The 12049-nt window shown below is 38.9% G+C and overlaps 1 long non-coding RNA gene across 1 annotated transcript in view; it reads left to right on the top strand.

Annotated features, from left to right (window-relative positions):
* LOC138667607 (uncharacterized) overlaps nt 1–7959 on the top strand; it is a 97813-nt gene extending 89854 nt beyond the window's left edge. The window contains exons 3-6 of the long non-coding RNA XR_011318853.1: nt 130–195; nt 3500–3556; nt 7315–7364; nt 7900–7959. This is a non-coding gene — a long non-coding RNA (uncharacterized lncRNA). The remainder of the gene's footprint in view (nt 1–129; nt 196–3499; nt 3557–7314; nt 7365–7899) is intronic.
* Nucleotides 7960–12049: the final 4090 nt, after the last annotated feature.

Below are 12049 nucleotides of genomic sequence, written 5' to 3'. Positions count from 1 at the left end.
TTCTTTGAGCTTGATTAAAAATACAGAATCATAGGACCATACGTAATTTTTGTCATACTTAGTGTAATCCTTGATGTTATTATTGTAATACGGTTAGGAAATTGTATGCATTTGTTTTTTATTGGACAGCAATTCTACCAATGAATGTATCATGGAAAATGTCATATTATGGATTATAATGAAGACATAGAGACGGTAAGGGTTTTTATTATCACAATAATTCCAATTGTAACATTAGTGTTAGGGATAAAATCCTCCGGAATACATAGGATGAGGTTCTGCATTATTCACAAAAAAGGGCCATCTTTGGTATGTAGAATGTTTGAGCCATCTGTCTTTCTATCAAAACTTCTCTCCATCATGGTAAAGAAATCTCCAAGTGACTTGTCACTCCCTACATGAAGCTTCTCTCCTAACTTTCACCCAGACTGCCATTAAAAATTAGTTAATGACACAGGTCAGCAAGGGTAAGATTGTTTTAAAGGTAAGGCTACGTTCACATTTGCGTTGCGTCGGGCGCAGGTTCGGCAACGCATAGCGACGCATGCGTCATGCGCCCCTATATTTAAAATGGGGGCACATGGACATGCGTTGTCTTGCGTTTTGTGACACATGTGTCATTTTTGGCGCAAGTGTCAGGGCGCAGAGGACGCTGCATGTTGCATTCTTTTTGCGTCCAAAATCAAGCCAAAAATGGACGCATGCGTCACAAAACAATGCGTTTTTGCATGCGTTTTGCATGCGTTGTGCGTTGCGTCGCAGACGCAACGCCCAACAACGCAAATGTGAACGTAGCCTAAGATGTGATTTTTCTATACTTTCGATTGCTGAACTCAGTAAAAAAAAAAAAATATTAAAAATTCCATCACGTACAGTTTTTTTCACAAACACTGACTCCATAGGCTTTGTTTTTACACCATACTTTAACCCCTTTGCGTGACCTTTGGTGGAAGATTTTTGCGTCATTAGATTAGAAATTAATGGACGCTGTGCTGCGATTGGCTGCAGTGAACAAAGAAGATTTTCTGAACTCAGCTGCCAAAGAGTATGATGGTGTCCATAGCATCCAATCATAGCATAGCTTTCATTTTACTTCAGCGGTGTAAGAAATGAAAGCTGCACTTTGATTGTTTGTTATGGGCAGTATAGACAGATTTTTTTTAGTCACAGTTCATAACAGTGTGGTGGTGCCCATAGCAACCAATCAGAGCACGTCTTTCATTTTACCTCAGCAGTATAAAGAACTGAAAGCTGCACAGTCATTGGTTGCTATGAGGAATACAGGCAGATTTTCTTTTAGACAGAGTTCATAAGAGTGCGGTGGTGTCCTTACCACGATTTATTTCAGTATTTAGTGGTTACAGCGGATTAAACTTCTGTTTCTAACAACATGATTGAAATGGCTACAAAGGGGGTGTTGTAATTCACCCAACAACTTTTTCTACATTTGTAGTTGTTTTGTAGTGAAGAAATAATGAAGGAACATTATGGATTTCATTAGAAAAGTGTATTATCAGTTCCGTACTTTGATGTAAAACTAGATCAGGACAAGTCGTGGGCTACACATGTAGCGTGTTCTGTTTGTGTAGAAGAACTACAACAGTGGTCTAAAGGAACATGAAGAGCAGGATTCTGATTAATCCAACTTGAATTAAATGATTTAGTTAAGAACTTAGATCTTCGTAAATATTCTGTATAACTTTAGGCTAAAGGAAAAGAACCTGCTAGCTCTTGGTACCTGTTTTTCATGGTACAAAAGCAGAGAAAAGGAATCCTTCCATGCATTTCTCAAGACTGTGCTCTAGTGTATTCAGTGATGTTCCTGGGATGATGGAAAAATTTAACATTGAGTACAACGTGAGAGAGTAGAGGCTCTTTATTGATTCATCCAAAAAAGTCTGTAAGCTGTGCTACTGCACAATGACAGCAAATATGCTTTAATACCTGTAGGGAATTATGTGCACTTGGAGGAAAGCTATGAGAATGTAGACTTTATTCTCAATAAACTTAACTACAAGACTGTTATGCAAGCTGTACACTGACTTATTTACATTTTATCAAAGTGTCATATCTTCAGTGGTGTCCCATGAAAAGACATAATAAAATATTTACAAAAATGTGAGGGGTGTTCTCACTTTTGTCATATACTGTGTATTTTTTTATATTCTACCTTAGGTGTATGGCTAGCTTGGATTATAAATTAGATACTTTATACCTCTAGTTTCACACTAACTGCCCAAAAGAACATTATAAGGTGTAGGAGTGACATCACAATAGTGTTAGGTTCCAAATCATTCCAGTTACTGAGCTGCAACAGTTCGCGGTTGACTGTCTTACCTGGTGATAGGATCTATTCCTTATAACCAAATTTCTTCCAAAGGAGGTTGCTAAAGTATATTTGACAGAGCAGGTAGAGAAAAACCAATTTCATTATTTCTTTTTAAGACATGAACTTTTTTATGCATATAGGAAGACAATGGGTAGGCTACTACTCTGACGACTTGAATAGAACTGAAATGCAACAACACATGCTATAACTTCTGCCAAATTTACCACAGATGTGCTCAGCAACAATAGAAAATAGTTAAATAATGTAATATTGAAGAAGATGGCGCTACAGCCATTTCACTCTGTGTGCTTTGTCATGTCAAAGCGGCCAACAGTGTGAAATGGTCATTGCCTAGATGCACTATCGTTCACCCATAACCTGTAAGCTGCTGGGGTTTTCTTCCAATAAAAGATACATATTGCAAATTCCATAAGGCATATGAACGTTTTCATTTGTGGGTAAATAAATGTTTGGGGCACTGAATTGAAAATAGAGTAAAAATGTAATTATTTCATTTATGTTTCAAAAACAATTTGTGGGATTTATCAATATGGGGCAAAGGAAGTAACATAGTTGCACATGACCCCCAATTTAGTGGCTGCCTTTAACTTTTAAAGGAGCCACTGATGTGCAAAACCTAGAATCTGATAAGTTCATATGGGAAATTTCTCTACTTAAAGGGATAAAGGGTTTTTCCCCATCTGAACAAGTTATCACCTATCATCAGAATAGATGGGAATAATTGATGTCCCTCCCCCCTTAACTGATCAAGAGAACAGAGCTCTCAAATGCCCCAACAGAATGAAATGGTGCCTATAAACCTATGGAACTGCTGGAGATTGCAGACATAGCAACACATAGAGATTACTTTAATATTTTTCTCAGTTCTGTTCGTAATGCGAAGCAAAATAAGATGAAAAGAAATGAGGAGATTATGGGAGAAATTGGATTTTTTTTTAAGTTTTTGTGATGTTTATTATTTTACTTTGTTTTTAGAGTTTCTTTAAGAATAGGACATGCAACATAATAATTCTGTATGGGCTAAGGGCTGACTGATTAAAATGCAGTAGAAAATAATCACAGTCTAAACCTCTCCATAGCTCATTCTTATTAAAATTGTAATAACTGAAAATCATATTTTATGTATAAACTTATTATTCTTTGATACAGAAAACATGGGAGAAATATTTCCTTTTTTAGATGACTGCATGAGCAAGAATTCTGATGGTAAGGAATGCAGAGAAAGCCATGAATGTATATTGATCCGATTATGATGTTATTAATACCTATTTATTTATAAGATATTTTACTTTGTTATATAGCACCATTAATACAAAAATATATTTCATTTGAAAACTTTGCGCAATTTAGCTAATGGGACAAACCCTTTGAAAGAGTTTTTAATTAAACAACTCTTGTCCATTTTCCTTTTATTGTGAATAAGGGCTAATTGGATGAGACAACCCCTTTAAAAACCCATTACCCAGAAGTGGGCACAGACAGCAGAAAGGTTGTGTTCAGGAACAATGTATGGAGCCATTGCTCTGGTATCTCCTCATAGAGCATGCACTGTGTGCACAATTATTAGGCATTTTGTATTTTTGATGATTCATTTTATAATTGAACTATGGTGCTGATGGTCTATCTAAAACGTTAATGAATCTGAAACCTGAATATTTAAAAGGGTTGTCCCACTAATAAAGTACATTTTTAAATCAATATATCTTTGAATTAAAATAAGTTCCACAATTGGATCTATTAAAAATGTTCCTGTGCTGAGATAATCTTATAAATGTGACGCTGCTGTGTACTGTGTAATGGGTGTGTCTGACCGTACAGGAACATGGTCTGATCATACCACAGCTCCTGGGCAGGGGAGGAAGCAAAAGAGTATACAGACAGGACAGCCTTTTTTTTTAAACATGTCTTACCTCACATAACAGAGCAGCTTTGATCTCATTTATAAGATTATCACAGCACAAGAACATCTTTTTAACACATCCAATTATGAACATTATTTTTATCCCAATATCTAATAATTAAAATCCACTTTGTCCATGGGACAACACTTTTAAAATACTGAAAGTGAAGTTTTGTCTCTCTTATCAGAATATTTATGTGTGCATAATTATTAGGCAGTGTGTAGAATTATTATGTAACCAAATGAAAAATATAAATTTTCTCATCTCAATTGTTTATTTTTATCTCTTAAGTGAGAATAATAACTAAACACTTCAAAATGTACAGAAATACATTTCTGACATTTCTAAAAAAAGATCAGTGACCAATATAGCACCCATATTTTCAATAATGGTCATAGGCCTTCAATCCATGGAGTCTGTCATTTTCTTAATCAATTGATGATGAACCTTTTGGGCAGCACCACCCACAGCCTCCCAGACACTGTTCAGAGAGGTGTTCTGTTGTCCTTCACCATAAATCTACCATTTAAGAAGGGCCCACAAGTTCTCAATAACATTTAGGTCAGGTGAGAAAGGGGCCATGTCATTATTCTTTCCTCTTTAAGCTCTTCACTGGCAGCCAAGCAGTGGAGGACATCGATGTATATGATGGAGCACTGCACGGCATAAAAAAAGTAATGGTTTTCTTGAAAGATGCAGAATTCTTCCTGCACCACAGCTTGAAGAAGGTGTCCTCTAAAAACTGGCAGTAGGTTTGGCAGTTGATCTTGAATCAATCTTCAACTCAAAAATATCCAACTAGCTCATTTTTAATACCAGCCCATAGCAGTATCCCACCTCCATCTTCCTGATGTCTGAGTCAAATTGAAGGGCTGTGTCTGTTACTCATCCAGCCACCTAAAGTCACGCTCACCTCATCAGTCCATAAAACCTTTGAAAAATTTGTCTCCTGATGTTTCTTGGTCCAGTCTTGACGTTTCTGTGTCTTGTTCAGTGGTGGTCAGTTTTCAGCCTTTTTTATATTGGCCATGTGTCTAAGTAATGAAAGCCTTGTACGTCTGGGCACTCCAAGGAGGTCGCAGTTCTGGAATATGGCAGCAATGGAAGATAATTACTCACTCACTTTACATTAAATTCTTTGGCACTTAATGTGCATCTTTTGATCTCAACTTGTTTTTTTGACCTTGTTGACTATTTGCAACCAATGTTTCGATGGTTCTGTAATAACGCCCCAACATTTTAGCAATTTCAAGAGTGCTGTATCCCTAAGTAAGACTGTTAAGAATTTTTTACTTTTCACAGTCAGTTAAATTTCCTTTTTAGCATATTTTACCTAAGAAAAACAAACTGCTTATTAATGCAGTACACCTTAATAAAGAATGTTCATATCCTTAGGCCTCATCCTCCCTCATTACAATAATACACATCACCTGATCTGCTTAATTCAATAAACATTCAAGCTTATACAGCTTGGAGTTGGAAATCCTGTAGAAAAAATGATGATATGGTCAAAATACTCATTTGCCTAAGATTTGTTTCCATAGTGTACAAATACTGGTTGACCTACAGATAAGCCATGTCATGAAATTAATTTCTCCATCTCAACCATGCAGTTTAATAGACAGTAATTTTCTGTTTATAAAGTGACCTATTATTATTATTATAATACATACAGGGAGCCAAATACTTTCGCAAGGCACTGTACATAAAACAGGCTCTTTGGAATGTTTTAGATTGGGTTTCAGCTCTCTACCAATCTCGACATATTCATAAAGAAAACTGGATCAAATTGCCCAAAATTTTGAACATAGGTAAATCTGATGCTACAGAAGATTTTAGACTGGGTTTCAACTTCTGAAAAAAGCTGAAACACAGTGTAAACACATTTGTGAAAAAAAAAAAAGGAATACAAAAGTCACCGGGTCTCAGCTCTCTGGAACCTACTGTTCTTCTTATACCCATAAAGAAACAGAATAGAAAAGCAAATATTAATTGAAATCTCTTCAGGACACCACTAGAGAAGCGTAACATTTGTGCACATAACATCTCAGATATATTGGTTTCATATCAGTTTTTAACCAAATACGCATACAAAATATGTTCTAAGGCTGGTTTCACATTTGCGTTTCTTGCCGCTGCGTTTTAACGCATATAAACGCATGCTTTTTTTCCTATATTTAACATTAAAAATGCATGCTTTTTTTGTACGCGTTTGGCCGCGTTTGACAACGCATGCGTCGTTTCGATGCTTGTGTTTTGGTGCGGAAATGCAACATGTAGTAATTTCTAGAGGCGTTTTTTGCCGCAGAAAACCGCATGTGTTCGATTGTGTAAAAAAAGTATTGCTGTCTATGTAAACGCATGCGTTTTTAAGCACATGCGTTTGGTTGCGTTTTTGAACGCATGTGTTTTAATAGAGAAAAACAAGTCTAGACACTGATAAGCCACCCCCCACCATCAAGGTGATAAAGGGATCCAAACCCTAACCCTACCCCTAACCCTAGCTCTAACCCTACCCCTAACCCTAGCCATAACCCTAACCCTACCCCTAACCCTAACCCTAACCCTAGCCATAACCCTAACCCTAACCCTACCCCTAACCCTAACCCTAGCCATAACCCTAACCCTACCCCTAACCCTAACCCTAGCCATAACCCTAACCCTAACCCTAGCCCTAACCCTAGCCCTAACCATAATGGGAAAATGGAAATGAATACAATTTCTCATCATGCGTACCAAAAACGCATCCGCAGGTGGTGAAAGAAATGCATGTAAACGCGTACAAACGCGGCATTTTTTTTACCGCATGCGGCAACGCATGCGTCTAAAAAACGCAGCGTTTGTACGCATTTACATGCGTTTTTTTCACCACCTGCGGATGCGTTTTAAATGCTGCGTTTTTAAACGCAAATGTGAAACTAGCCTAAGCTGGATAATTCTACTGGTACACTAAAAAATGGGATACATAGAAGTAACCATTATATAATGACGAGAAATTAATTGGATGTTGGAGATATTTTTAACATTGCTTTACCATTTTTTTTAATGCTCTCTTAATTTTAGATATAACCCACCATCTGGACGAGCCAATAAATGGGATTTTCAGGACTGAGGTAGAGTACATCGATCAGTTAGGGAATCTAGATTGCATACTGTCATTTTTGGACTGTGGTTCCTCAAAGACGGTTTAGTCAGCATCTGAACCACTACTTTAGTTTCTATAGGAGGCGAAATCTAGAAAGTGTGGTTTGATCTTTGTTGAAATGAGAGAAATCATCAGTTACAAATGTGGGAATTTCAATCCTCAATGATCAAAATTGCTTCTCAAATTCCCCATCATCACCCTATAACCATTTCACAGCATTCTTCTTACTGTCATGGAGCTCAACACACAGTTCTATATTGAAGCTAAAATTATAGATCAAAGCAGTAACATGAAGATTCTGGGCCTAAGCGATGTCAAAGCCATCAACTACCATGTGCCATTTATCATACTGGTGTCTAATGTGGCAATAGGGCTTCTGGGTGACTGCCTGCTACCTTTGATACCCCTGTAGTTAGACTCCTGTGTTGAATTTCTCAATCATTGCTAAACATCATATTTTTAATTCTGTCACTAACCAGATGATATTTTTCTCTTGCCTCTAGAAATCTCCCGATTGGTTTGGATTTTTTAAAAGGTGCAAGAATGGGGGTTCGATCTCCGAGTAAGTCATATTGTGGCTCCAAAATTCAGGATAAAAAAATGAAATATTAGAATAACAAGTCTCCAGACTCACCTCTCCCTAGTTTTGACAACACTCCAGATACATTCTACTGTGCTACTTTGCTTACTTTGGCTTAAAGGGATTGTCTGAGCCAACTCCTGACAACCACAGTAGACAGCAAGGTATTTTGCTAGCACTGACATCTGCAAGGCAAATGTAATATCATATTACAGCCATTTATAACAATGGCTATGCAATACATTGATAGCGCTAATCTGCCAGAATGGAAAATGCTCTTAAATAATGAATCTGCATTCTGGCTTTTAGAGGGGGGTTCTGATCTGCCATGTTCATAGGCATTGATTGGGCAGATGGACAGGGCTCTTCGTCAGATTTATTGCTTCTTCATTGTCTGGAGAGAGCTTTTATGTTGGGAAGTATAGTAATTACATTAGACATCAAGTATCCTGTAGGAGAAACTAATTTTTCAGAGCGCTGAGGATTGCACTAAAGGAGAACAGGTAAACCATCAGAATAATGAACGTAGTGATTCATGATACATATGTAATGCACTATGAATATTCTTTCATTTTGCTACTGTTAAAAAGTTGCATTTCTATCATTGTACCTGGAAAAAGGGGCTAATTTAAAACAATCTTATCTCATCTACCTAGAAAAAGTGGTTCAGAAGTGGGAAACATTTAGGAGTATTGTGAGCACTGCAGAGTAATCCACAAAGGCTCAGTGTAGAAAACTGTTTAGTGTTGTTACAACATATTGAGCTACATGTTTCAGCACCAATACTTTCCTTGTGCCATAGTATCCCTTGTTGTCTTTTTTGATGCCTAAAGATATTTTTCTAGTTGGAAAGGTTCTATGTGAAAAAAAGAAAGACAAAGTAAAATATAGAGACAACAGGCTTCTGCGTGAAGAAAAGAAAGACAAGGTGGAGGATAGAGACCTCAAGGTTCTATGTGAAGAAAAGAAAGACAGGGGGAGGATAGAGACCCCAATGGAGTTTTAGTCAAGAAGTGTGGATAGTACCTAGTACCTTTTATCCAGCTAGAAAGCAGGAGTGTAGAGGCAAGACCACATACAGAGGCATAGCTATAGATGAGGGTTTGACGGCACATATCAGAACGTCATAGACAAGTACTTGGTTACTATAGTAGCGACATGTAGGGTAGACTTACATAGTATTGCACTTCAGCTCTATGTCTGCCAAATAGCACGTCTGCTTGATGTTGTCTGGCAGGCTTCCTTACCTATGATACAGCAGAATACAATTTGACCCTATTCTGTGGCCACATTTTCTCTATTCATTGTATAAAAGAAGGTAATAAGTACAGATGAGCAAACCTTTTAAGGCTCCGTTCGGTTTGTCGAATATCCCCAAACCTCATTAAATTCAATGGGAGGTAAAACCAAATGTATACACAACACCAGCATTTATAGCTTAACCCCTTCATGACCCAGCCTATTTTGTACTTAAAGGGACACTGTCACCTGAATTTGGAGGGAACAATCTTCAGCCATGGAGGCGGGGTTTTGGGGTTTTTGATTCACCCTTTCCTTACCCGCTGGCTGCATGCTGGCTGCAATATTGGATATTGCGGGGGGGGGGGGGAACCACTGTTTGGGCACACGTCGGGGCTCAGAAGGGAAGTAGTGACTTTTGAAATGCAGACTTTGATAGAATGGTCTGCGGGCGTCACGTTGCGTTTGCAAAGCCCGTGATGTGCCTAAACAGTAGAAACCCCCCACAAGTGACCCCACTTTGGAAACTAGTGACTTTAAGGAGGAACATAATGGAAATATGAAGGATGTCCGTTTTGTGGGATTCAAAAAGTCCGCCAAAATGTGAGGGGGGGGGGGGCAATTTTTTCAGAAACAAATGTCCAAAGTAGAGTCAGAGTGGATATTTAAGCTAGATTGCCTTACCCCTAGGGGCCTTAATCATGATTTCGAATTATACGCATTTTAATGGCGGTAGTGGCAAGCCGGATATGTTATGTAGTATTCGATATCTCATTTTAAAATTTTAAGTCATGAATATGGGCGGCCTCATTAGATCCGAAGAGGTTAGGTATACTGGCAAGCTCCAACACACCTTTCTCACGCAGTTGTATGTTGCGGAGAGAGGGTGACGCATAATTCATTATGCACTAATAGGCCCATATATGTTCTCTGGTAAACATATGTATTTTATATTTTTTAAAATTAAACATTTTTTTTCAAAGCAATATATTGCACTATTTTATTGTGGTGGTATATCTCTATATATATATTTTTTAAGTTTCATCAAACGTATGTTTTAATAATAAAGCCATCAATTTTAGCAGCAATTTTGTACCTAATAAAGTAAATTTTATACTTGTTTTTCATTTTCTGACATTTCATGTATTTTTGAATCATTTTCCCTGTATGGCAGCTCACGGATGCCATTTTTTATTTTATTTTTTAGTTTTTAGGTGTGGGTCATGTGTTCTAATTACAGTTAAGACTTTGCCAGCTCAGCTCAGTGGACCGAGAGATGAGCATGAGATGTCAATAGATTATCATAGGGCACCGGTCATCCCAGGTACTGGGGCGGGCAATGTTTCTCGGTGGGTGGGGATATAGGACGATCGAAGGTATATAGTTGAGGAGTCCTCCTGCGGGGCCATAACCCTGATGAAGAAGGGCGTTCACCCTTTGAAATCCTTTTGGTCCTCGGGAGCCTCCGTAGGCCTGTGACGTCACACGCTGCTTGTCAGCATCGGCCATCTTTGTTTCCTAGTGCAACCATGGACGCCTCCGGCCGGGACGTTCCCTGGCTCTGCACTCAGTAGCGGCACTTCATACCGCTCGTCCGCACACGCTTCTGTGTGCCCACCCTCCGGTCATCGCTAGTTGGCACGGATTGTGCTACATCCGCACCGCCCGACCGCACACGCTCCTGCGTGCCCACCCTCTGATCATCGCCAGCGGTTTATGACTGTGCCTCATCAATTCATACACCCATCAGCAGCGGAGCGTGCCCAGTATCGTTATTCACGGTAAGGAATCCCCTCCTTTCTTCCTTTTTTTTCCATTTGGCCCCTTAACATTGTTTCCTAGAAGGGGCTCATTCTAAGTACATAGCAGTGCAGCGCCTGACTTTTAGCGTGACATCTCATATTTCGTTTGCAGCAGGACACATGTTTTCACCAGCATACCCAGGGGTATTAGGGTAATGGCATTTCTTTAATAACCCAAGCGCGGTGCCGATGTTTATAACATTTTTTTGGTTCTTTCAGAAAGTGGCACATGTTCTGTGGCTACCAGCAGCTGGGTTATTTTGTTAGGTTATCCCCATTTATATAGTGGGTTGAGGTGTAGAGCGCCGGTGATAGTGTTTTGTACTTTTATCTAGATATGTGGTGAACACTTTGAACCCCCAAGTGCTTCACAGAAGTTTACAACGCAGAGCCATGAAAATAAAAAATCATGTTTCTTTCCTCAAAAATGATGTTTTAGCAAGCAACTTTTTAATTTTCACAAGGGTAACAGGAGAAATTGGACCCCAACAGTTGTTGCCGAGTTTGTCCTGAGTATAGTGATACCCCATATGTGGGGGTAAACCACTGTTTGGGCACACGTCGGGGCTCGGAAGGGAAGTAGTGACTTTTGAAATGCAGCCTTGATGTAATGGTCTGCGGGCGTCACGTTGCGTTTGCAGAGCCCCTGATGTGCCTAAACAGTAGAAACCCCCCACAAGTGACCACATTTTGGAAACTAGACCCCCAAGGAACTTATCTAGATATGTGGTGAGCACTTTGAACCCCCAAGTGCTTCACAGAAGTTTACAACGCAGAGCCGTGAAAAAAAAAAATCATTTTTCTTTCCTCAAAAATTATGTTTTAGCAAGCAATTTTTTATTTTCACAAGGGTAACAGGAGAAATTGGACCCCAATAATTGTTGCCCAGTTTGTCCTGAGTATGCTGGTACCCCATATGTGGGGGTAAACCACTGTTTGGGTGCACGTCGGGGCTCGGAAGGGAGGGAGCACCATTTGACTTTTTGAATGCAAGATTGACTGGAATCAATGCTGGCGCCATGTTGCGTTTGG

Source organism: Ranitomeya imitator, chromosome 2 (genome assembly GCF_032444005.1).
Source record: "Ranitomeya imitator isolate aRanImi1 chromosome 2, aRanImi1.pri, whole genome shotgun sequence".
NCBI lineage: Eukaryota > Metazoa > Chordata > Amphibia > Anura > Dendrobatidae > Ranitomeya > Ranitomeya imitator.
The sequence above is the reverse complement of the archived record's forward strand: the minus strand, read 5'-3'. Positions and strand labels throughout refer to the sequence as shown.